Here is an 11,048-nt window from a genome sequence, read left to right as displayed (position 1 = left end):
CCTCCCTCCCTTTCTCCCTCCCTCCCTCCCTCTCTCTCTCTCTCTTTCTTTCTTTCTTTCTTTCTTTCTTTCTTTCTTTCTTTCTTTCTTCCTTCCTTCCTTCCTTCCTCCCTTCTTACTTAGAGATTATTTAGTACAACTACCCCATTTGATAGATGAAGAAACTAGAACCCAAAAAGATTGTGAATGGCCCAAAGCCACATGAGCAATAAATGGCACAATTTGGGGCTGAATCTAATAAGATGAAATTCAATAGGGATAAATGTAAAAGTCTTGTACATGAGTTCAAAAAGTCAGCTCCTCCAGTATAAGATGAAGGAGGCGGTGGATAGCTATGCAACCCTGTGCAAGTCAACTAAACTTGTTTGCCTCCATTTCCTCTTCTGTCAAGTTTTTCTGAAGACAATGTGAAGGTTCTAGTGGTCTGCAAGCTCAAAATGAGTTAGTAATGTGCTAAAAAAACATCTTGGGCTGCATTGGGAAGGACATAGCTTCCAGCAATAGGGAAGTGATAATCCCATGATATTCTTCCTTTATCTTATCTCATGGATAAGTTCATCTTATCCATGAGATGGAGTGTTATGTTCATCTTTGGATATCACAGTTTAAGAAAGATATTGATAAGCTGGAGACTCTCCAGAGGTGAAGGGCTTTGAGTGCATGCCATATGAGAAACAGCTGAAGGAAGCTGGCATGTTTAGCCTGGAGAATATAAGATGTCGAGGATACAGAATTGCTGTCTTCAAGTATTTGGTAGACTTCCATGTGGAGAAGGGTTCAGACTTCTTGTTTGGCCCCAAAGGGAAGAACCAGGGAAAGTAGCTGGAAATGACAGGGGCCAATTTAGGTTAAGATGTCAGAAAAAACTTCCTAATAATTAGAGCTGTCCAAAAGTGGAAGTAGAGGCAGTGAGGTGGCACAGTGGAGTCACACAGTGCTGGCCCTGGTATCAAGAAGATTCAGCTTCATGAGTTTAACTCTGGCCTCAGACACTTACCAGTTGTTTGACCCTGGGCAAATCAATTAAACTTGTTTGCCTCTGTTTCTTCATCTGTCAAATGAACTAGAAAAGGAAATGAAAAACCACTCTAGCATCTCTGCCGCAAAAACCCCAAATAGGATTACAGAGAGTTAGACACAACTGAAAAATAGCTTAATAACAACAAAAAAGTGGACTGGTTTGTGAATTGCTCCTCCTCAGGAATTTTGAAAGCAAAATTTGCCTGGGATGTTATAGTGTGTGTGAGAGTTGATCACTGAAGTCCCTCCCAACTCTTAGATTAGGTGATTGCCCTAGCAGACTCTTCCCACTTACGTCACCATACAGACCATTCATTTTGGTCATTTTTGATTACATCACAGTTTATCCTGATGTCCCCAGGCCTTGGTCATTTGAATTATTTCCAGTTATTATTCATTAGCATTCCTAAAACTGCTCTGAATATTTCTTTTTGGTGGATTGGTTCTCTTTTTCCTTTAACAGTGTTCTTTTTTATTTTTTTTATTTTTTTTTTAAACCCTTAACTTCTGTGTATTGGCTCCTAGGTGGAAGAGTGGTAAGGGTGGGCAATGGGGGTCAAGTGACTTGCCCAGGGTCACACAGCTGGGAAGTGTCTGAGGCCGGATTTGAACCTAGGACCTCCCGTCTCTAGGCCTGACTCTCAATCCACTGAGCTACCCAGCTGCCCCGCCTTTAACAGTGTTCTTGGGAAATAGTCCTAGCATTGATTTCTCTGAGTCAAAAGGCACAATTAGTTTTGAGACTTATACCTTCACTCAAGAGTAGTAAAATAAGGGTGAGGAACGGTGGAAAGAGGACTTGGAAATCTGCCTCCTTTGGCCCAGTCGGAGAGGAGTCTGAAACTCAACTGAATGACACAGAACTCTCAGGTTGCTAGATGTAAGTGTACTTTGAAGAACTTGAGATCTTGGCCCCAGGGTCTTCTAGTGCCAACTCAGTGTTCTGGTTACTAGGTCTCTATCTTATACCCAGTTTCATTTACAGAAAGCCACTGGTATCAAGTTCAAAGTCTTTTCAGGAGCCCAGACTGGACTTGGCTCTGGCATGGAAGAAAATCATATATATGAACAGTTACGGTTCCAAGAAACTTCTTGAAATAGCATCCTGGTAGAACGGAATGTCCAGAAACTTCTCTTCTTCAGAGGACACTCTAGAAACTTCTTCCTTTGGGGTGGCATCTTATGATACTTGGCCATTCTTTAGGAGAGGGTGAGCATCAATACACCCTTCCATTGCCCAGAATGGGTACCCTTGGAGGGCAGTGTCTTTTCTTTCATTATTTCTTCCATTGTGATGTTTTATCTCCTGAGCTAGACTGTAAGCTGCCCCAGGGCAAACCAGGGTACCCAGTAGGTTTCTTAAAATAGTTTCAGGCAGTTTGATGGGCCCAAAAGATAGAATAATCAGACTGTGATTAGGATTATAGGATTTAGATCCAGGAGAGATCTACATTTAGTACAGTCCTCTCATCCCCCTTTACCAGATGAGGAAACTGAGGTCTAGGGAACTTAAGTTACTCGCCAAAGGTTACACACACAGTAAGGGGTAGAGTCTTCAATCCCTGGGTCCAGTCTTTTGTTTTACTATGTTACTGCTCCAAGGAAGGAGAGGAAGATATGTCTTGGGGATTGTGGGGTGAGGAAAGGAGAGAAGACCCATCTCAGAGCCAGGATTCAAATCCATATCATCTGTCTCCACTGTCCTCTGCTATCTCCTCTAGATTGTGCTCTCCTCAAAGCACCTCCTGGTGTGGATCATGCTGTGATTTATAGTAATAGAGACTATTTCTGAATATCAGATGTCAGGAAAAGGCAGAGGAAAGATCAGGCTAGACTGGACATTGGCTATCCCTGGTCAGAGGGCAGCTGCTTCTGTTCTTAAAACTTTCCAGGGTTTGGGGGAGAGGGAAAGAACATGAAACATGTAACTATGGGAAAATATTCAAAATAAAAATTAAAAAAATTAAAAAAACTTTCCAGGGTAGGAGAATTTGTAATCTCCTTTAGGAGAAGGTTCTAGATGCTCTTATATAATTTTCTTTCCTTTCTCCTTCCCTCCCCTTTTTTCTTTTCTCATCTTTTTCTAATAACAAACATTTATCTTCTCTCTCTCCTCCATCCCTTGACGTTTTCTACTGTTCCTTTGTAGAAAGTTATCTGCTTCCTTCTTCTGGTTCTGGGGCTCTGCTGCTGCCTGTATTCTCCTCACTGAAATCTGAACACCTCATTTCTAAGTTGTCATCTCACTGAAAGTGGGGAAAGAGCAAGTCATACATTTCCCTTGGTTCCAACATCCTTATAATATGAACTTCTCATGGTTTAAAAAAATGTGAGACAATGAGGCGTAATGGATAGAGAGAAAAGACTCAGAGAGCAGGACAGACCTGCATTCATCCCCAAAAAATCAGTTAAGCCTTCAGTGTTCCACACAGATCTCCGAGACTAGAAGTTGCAGTAAAGATGCCAACCTCCACTGGTAGAAGGAATTTCCTCACCAGGAGGCTGTCAGGTCTGACTTTACTCTTATTCCGTATTTTTTTAAACCCTTAACTTCTGTGTATTGGCTCCTAGGTGGAAGAGTGGTAAGAGTGGGCAATGGGGGTCAAGTGACTTGCCCAGGGTCACACAGCTGGGAAGTGTCTGAGGCTGAATTTGAACCTAGGACCTCCTGTCTCTAGGCCTGACTCTCCATCCACTGAGCTACCCAGCTGTCCCCCCTCTTATTCCATATTTCAGCAGTATTGCTTCATGACAGTTTGATGCCCACAAGAGGCATTTTCTCCATTTTACCAAGAAGGAAACTAAGACCCAGAGTACGGAAGGGGCTTGCCTAAGGGTACATGGCTAGTCAGTATGAGGGTGAGATCTGAACCCAGAATTCTTGACTTTAAGTCCAGTGCTCCTTCCACAGTCCCACAGTGCCTCCCACCTGGCCATTACTGGCTTTTGCTCTCCAAAAGAGACAATTGCTGTGCCTGGGTTGTTTCAGAACCCTCTTTGACTCTTCACCAAATCCTTCTTTGGGGTATGAAATGTGCCTCTAATCCTCAATTCATGAATGAGCACACAATGAGCTCAGTGTTTTTTCACAGTTTTTCCCTTCTCATTCCCCCTTTTCTTGCCCCCTCCCCAACATAGAATCATAGATTTATAGATCGAAGTTCAGAGTTCTTCCAGTCCAGTCCCTTCATTGCGCAGATGAGAAAACTTAGACAAGCGAGTTGCCCCAGATCAAAGGGGCAGGATGCAGCAAAGCCAGGATTGGAACCCAGCTTTCCTGCCTCCAAACCCAGGGTTCGTCTCATTCTCAATGACAAACCTCAATGACATGTCTTAAATGTGGAGTAACAATTCAGACCATTTCCACCGATGATCCCAGAAGGGTTGCTTTGTAACAAACTACTATTATTCTACCCATTTTATTGTTGAGGACACTGAGGTCTAGAGATGTTAGGTGACTTCTCCAAGGTCAAAGAGAGATGGGGGAAGAACTGAAACTTGAACTTCAGTGTCCTAGCCCTGTCGCATTTTCACCCTAATGCATTGCCTTCCCGGGAGGGTGATTTCAAGGTCATTAGTGGTTTAACCCAATGATAGGTTCTTTCTTCCTCCTCATCAGAATGCAAGGACCAGGCTCTTCTAGGCCCCTTAGATCACCAAATGATTCATCTCTTAGTGCCTCAATTCCCATCCCCTCCCCACCTGCCACCTCATCTCTTCTGCTAATGAGCACACAATTGAATTGCTGGCGTTCCAGTGCCACCCAAACGTCATTAAAAGTGTTCCAGCTCACCAGGGCAGTGACAGCAGCTCCGTCCAAGAGGCTGGGTCCTTTTCTGGAATGGACCTGGGATGCCTGCCGTCTGGGAAGCTGCTCAGGGTTCCTAGCAGAAGCCTTTCTCATCGGCATGTGTGTCAGGCTGCCCAGACTCCTCTGGCAGGAGAAAAGAAAAGGAAGCTGGAGCCAAGGCAGTAGGTATTCCCTGGAGTAGCCTCGTCATGATCCCAAAGGGCTGCAGCCCCAAGCTACACTCAAAATGCATTCACTCATATGTCCATTTATTCATTTAACAGGCACTTAGTAGTGATGGTGATAGGCCAAGTGCTGGGCTAGGTGCTGGGGATCTAGAGACTGCGGCCACCAAAAGGCCCTTCCCTCAAGAAACCAAGATGCACATGGCAGGGGAGGGGGAAGGAATGGGCATTGAGTAAGCACTTACTATGTGCTGGGCCCCATGCTAAGCTATGTGCTTCATAAATATTATCTCATTTGATCACACAGATAAACCATTGTGTATATCACAATGGTTTATCTGTGTGATCAAATGAGATAATATTTATAATGAGATAATATTGTAATGTATAGAAAATGGTCAGCCATTTTTATAGGTGTAAAAGAGCAGTTTGCCCCTTTAGAATACAGAACCTGGCAAGGCAGCCCCTGGCGTGTGCCAATCTGGCAGTTGGGAAAGGAGTATAAATTGAGGAGCAAAACCCCTGAGGGGCACTTCTTCTCTGGGTTAGGGAGGCAGGAGGTTGTCTACTGTCTGGGCCCCAGGAGGAGGGTAGAGTGATATAGGCAGGCAGGGTTCAGACTACTTTGCTAACTATACCAATCACTTTATTATAGATGAGGCAACTGAGCCTTAATCATTCAACAAGATTAATTCATCAATAATAGCTTCTGGGCAGCTGGGTAGCTCAGTGGATTGAGAGTCAGGCCTAGAGATGGGAGGTCCTGGGTTCAAATCCAGCCTCAGACACTTCCCAGCTATGTGACCCTGGGCAAGTCACTTGACCCCCACTGCCCACCCTTACCACTCTTCCACCTAGGAGTCAATACACAGAAGTTAAGGGTTTAAAAAAAATAATAGCTTCTGAACCAGGGGAGACTCTCAAAGTCTCCAGGACTCAGCACCTAGGCCAACTTTCTGCTTAGATATCATCATAGTTTATTGTACTTATTATAGGCTAAAAGTTTCAATAGGGTTCACCTATTTCCCCCTCTCCCACCTCCCAGTTTCCCTTTCCTTCAATCTATCCAATAAACCCAGTTAAATCTACAAGCCTCAGACAGCCTTTTACTAATAAGCCGGTAGCCTACCTTATCGAGGACAAGTCATCATCTTTTGATATCGTAGTCAGATCATGGAATCAAGCCTAGCTGATCCAGTCGCTTTAAGATCACGCTTGTGCTTGGATTATAAACATTATTAAGGTCTCAGGAAGTCAAGATCAACTTCCTAGTTCATCAAGGCCAACTGATAGCTAAGGGAACTGCTACTAGGGCATCTAGCCTGGCACAGAATTCCATCACCTTTCAGTGGAGCTTTCAGGCAGTGGTTTCAAATCAACCTCAAACCTCCAAACTTTAATTGAATATCAGGGCTCCACTGAATTGACTAATAACAGGACCTTAACCTTCATAACAATATATATATATATTATATATAGAATAGAGTATATTAGAATAAAGGTGGTTTCAGAAGTACACAAGCAGCTAAGAGGAATAAGGCTGTTTCCCCAAAGCATCTTGGTGTGGGTTATGCTGTGGTTTGTAGGAATGGGCACCTACACAAACTGGAGTTTGGAACCCTGAACCCTTCCTCTGCTTCCTTTTCCCAGCTTTTCAGACCATCTCTTATACCTGGATGCTTATTTTCCCTATTTTTGCATCAGACATCGTGGGTCAGTGGAAAGAACCTAGCACTAGGGGCAGATCTGAATGGGAGGCTCAGCTGGGTCACCTTAGGCTATTGACTTCCCAACTTTGGGAGTTTCCTGCTCTGTCAAATGAGAATAATACTAATACCTGTCCTGAAAAGTGCTCAGAAAGCCTTAGGGCAATATCAGATGTTATTGTTATTATTATTAATCACCAGACACCCTCTGCTATTTCAGGGTAGTGATATCAAACAGAAATAGGAGTAGGAACCATCAAAGTGTATGCAAGGACTCCTGTGGGCCACCTGTGACTTAACCTTGTGTTTATATACTTTTTTTTAATTAAGGTATCAATATTAAAATCAGATTGGAACTACATTTAATCTGGATTGGGTCTTACTTGGGAGTGTTATACGCCATGTATTTGACATGTGTTTGATGTCTCTGCTTTAGAGGCTGGTGTGGGGACTCCCTCTGCCCCCCTGGATGAATTTCTGAGCATGTCTCATGCAGATTGCTATGGTGGAAAGTTGGAAATGGTGTTCCTGAGTTCTGATCCTAGCTCTGCCCCTTAACAGTGTGGCCTTGGTCTGGGCCTTGATATCTTTCTCTATAAAATGAAAGGATGAGACTTGATCATCTGTAAGGACCCTTCCATCTCCAAATCATTTGACAATTCATCAGTAAATGATGATCTTCATGAGCGATTGCAACCAAAACCAATACATCCCCTGGTGTACGATTTCTGTTGAAGTGTGTTTTGTGGTTAGCAAGGCTCTCAGATAAAAACACATAGTGGGTCCACATGCAAAGCCATTCCATGTTGGAGAGGACTTTTCAAAACTTGTCCTTCTTGTTGGCACAGCCTTCCAGAGCCCAGGGTTACCACCATGAGGTTGGAGGACCTACCCTCAACTCCCACCCCTGATGATTATAATCTATGTGGCCCTGGACAAAGCCACTTAGCCTTCTTAGCACTAGACTTCCTCATCCGTAAAATTAGGTGGTTTGACCACATCAGTGGTTCTCAAAGTGTGCTCCAAAGAACCTTGGAACCCCAAGACCTTTTGAGGAGGTCCATGTGGTCAAAACTGTTTTTGTAATGATACTAAGATGTTTTAACTTATAATATGGAAATATACATATATGATCCCCATAAACAAAAGCTCTTTTTGGGGGGAAATTCTTCAATAATTTTTATGAGTATAAAAGGGTCCTGAAGACAGGAGGACAAAGCCTGATACTCCATTGAGCAAAGCTTAATAGAGTCTCAAGCTTTTTGCCTGCCATGTCTCCAGAGCTTTGCTCAATGGAGTCTTGGGCTTTGCCCTCTTTTGCCTGAGACCAAAAGATCTGAAGTCTAGCTGGACTAGAGAAATTCCTTCCAATCCCAGATCCGTGATGATATGATGATATGGAAATGAGAGGACTTTAGTTAGGAGTGATTTTAGAGGATGATAAAAAAAGTGAGCTGGAAAATATGTTTTTTAAATTTATTTTTATTTTATTGATTAATCATTAAAAAATTTCCATGGTTACATGAATCATGTTCTTTCCCTCCCTTCTCCCACCACCCCTTCCCATAGCCAACGTGCAATTCCACTGGGTTTTACATGAGTCATTGATCAAGACCTATTTCCATATTATTGATATTTGCACTAGGGTGGTCGTTTAGAGTCTGTATCACCAATCATGGAAAATATGTTTTTAAAAGTGAAGGTAACTTTCCTTTTTATTAGAACGTTTCCTGCTGTTGTCTCCGTCCATTCAAAAACCATTGACTGAGAATTCACTGAGTGTACAGGACTCCACTGGAAGAGATACAAATCCTAGAAGACACGGTCATTGTCCTCGTGTAGCTTACAGTCTAGTGGGACAATAAGACACGAAAACAGTGGGCATGAATATACAACACTATGTTTTGTTTTATTTTATTTTTAAAACCCTTACTTTCCATTTTAGAATCAATACCATGTATTGATTGACTTGCTCAACGTCACATAACAAGGAAGTGTCTGAAGTCAGATTTGAACTCAAGACCTCTTGTCTCTAGGCCTGGCTCTTTATCCATATGACCCACCTAGATGACCCCAATTTTAGATGTACCAAAAAGGTATAATTCAAAAAAACTACATAAAATCTAAGGGAAACGATCTGAGGGGGAGGATCAGGAAAGGCTCCTTGGAAGAGGATGCCATTGAGTTAGATTGTATAATAATGTAAAAGAAAAAACTTTTTAAAAACTTAGGAACTCTGATAGATACAGTGACCGAACCCTGCTTCTTGGCAGAGAAGGGATGGACTAGAGGTCCAGGAGGAACCATACCTTTGGGCATCTGAATTGAAAGTTAAAGTCTAGGGAGGCATTCAAAAGGCAAGTAGAGAGGGAAGATATTGCAGGGATGCAGAACAGGGTGGATCAGAGAAGAGAGGAAGGGGAGGACACAGCCCTCGTTTAGGGATCATAAATCCAGAAGTGGACAGGACATCAGAGGTCATCTCATTCAACTCTTTCACTTTATAGATGAAGAAACTAAGGAGGTGGATTGTCTTACCCAAAGTCATACAATGACTTTGTACTAAGTGGTCAAAGGCAGGATTTGAACCTAGGTCTTCCCACTGAAGAGTCAGTGTTCTTTGTGATGTACCAAGATTCATAATCTCTCTTGCATGGACAACTCTGATTTTAATATGGATACCTTAATTTAAAAAAAAAGAATTTAATTTAATTTCTAATTTAAAATGGCAGCTTGACTAATCAATCAGAAAGCATTGAGTAAGTGCCTACTATGTGCTAATAAGCACTGTGTTGGGTATTAAGGAAAGTAAGGTGCCCTACTAGGGTAGAAAGAACAGAGTTAACTACCTCACTTGGACTTCCATGGACAATATGAACCGGGAGTACCATCTGCTCCCCGGCCAAGTAACTAGACTCTTGCTACACTATCTGCCAGTAGGATGGGTTTGAGGGCAGGCCAGGGAACTGGGATATTTGAGCCCCAAGCAGATGAAACCTAAGAGGATGGACAGGGAACTCTTCCATCCCTCTAGGATTACCAAGTGTCCTTTAAAAAAAATTCCCTGGAGAAAGAGAGAGTCCTAGAAGTCCTCAAACCATAAATTAGGACACCTTATTTACTTAATTAGCTTAGTTATCAATTGCACAACATTAATTTGTTAGCAGATGCTCCTCATTTCCATCCTCTTCATTTTTAGCATCGCCGTGAAGAGCATTGTCCTGTGAGTCACGGGAACACGAAGTCATCGATTTAGAGCTGGAAGAGACCTTCAGAGACCAGTTAGTCTAACCACCATATTTTTCAGATGAGGAAACTGATTCTGATCAGGGTTAAATGACTTTCCCAAGTTTGCACAAGTAGTAAGGGTCAGAAGCAGGATTTAAAACAGGATCCTCTGATTCTCATCCCAGTTCCTCTTCCAACTACTGGTGTGACCTTGGACAAGCCAAGATTTTTCTCTGATCCTCAGTTTCCTGCTCTGTCCAAGAAAGCATTTAGAATACACAAATTCTAAAGCCTTCCCAGTTCTGACAATCTGTCTGACTGAATCATCACAGAGTTGGAGGCACCACATTCTCCATTCCCAAGGTTTTAGTCTATGAAGAAGAAAAATCCAAGCTTTCCCTGTGGGTGAAATGGGTACCACATGTTGTCTCTGTGGCATTTGTATATTAAAAGAAAAAGAAGTAATTCAGTTCCATTCCTCCTATCTTCATCCCAACATATGTAACTATTACCTCTTGGTTCAGGCAGTCTGCCCTAGATAGGAAAGGGCTGCTAAGTTCCACAGCAGACAGAGCATTGGACTTGGAAGTCAGGAAGACATGAGTTCAGATCTATCCTCAGACATTGACTAGCACTAAGTGCCTTGGATAAGTCACTTAATCAGTGTCATCCTCAGTTTCAATATTTGTAAAGATGGGGATAATAATGGTATCTGCCGCCTAATGTTGTTTCATGAATCCAATGAAATAATATGTGTAAAGTGCTTCTCAAAACTTAATGTTATAAAAAGCTATTATTATCATTATTATTATTATTTCAGAGATCTCAAAGTAATTGAATGCTTCCAACTAACCCAATTTTTTTCCTCTTTAACAGGACTGTTCCTTTTTCAATCGGAATGACATCCTCAAGTAAGCAAATTAATCTCTTGTCACTTCTCTTTTCATCATGTAGTATATGGTCACTGGCTGGACACTGGATGTCATACTCACCCAGTAAAACCTAGGGAACCCACTTGCCCTTTCCATTCTAAGCTGGGAAGAGAGAGGGGGAGAGAGGAGGGAGGGAGAGAGAGAGAGAGAGAGAGAGAGAGAGAGAGAGAGAGAGAGAGAGAGAGAG

The 11,048-nt window shown here is 42.5% G+C and overlaps 1 protein-coding gene across 1 annotated transcript in view; it reads left to right on the top strand.

The window, feature by feature from the left end:
• Window positions 1-10,805: 10,805 nt before the first annotated feature.
• CIB2 (calcium and integrin binding family member 2) overlaps window positions 10,806-11,048 on the top strand; it is a 23,516-nt gene continuing 23,273 nt past the window's right edge. Inside the window, exon 1 of the mRNA XM_044662891.1 lies at window positions 10,806-10,840. The gene's annotated coding sequence lies outside the window, so the exon portion shown is untranslated. The remainder of the gene's footprint in view (window positions 10,841-11,048) is intronic.

Source organism: Gracilinanus agilis, chromosome 2 (assembly GCF_016433145.1).
Source record: "Gracilinanus agilis isolate LMUSP501 chromosome 2, AgileGrace, whole genome shotgun sequence".
NCBI classification, from domain to species: domain Eukaryota; kingdom Metazoa; phylum Chordata; class Mammalia; order Didelphimorphia; family Didelphidae; genus Gracilinanus; species Gracilinanus agilis.
This window is presented reverse-complemented; position numbering and strand designations above follow the sequence as displayed.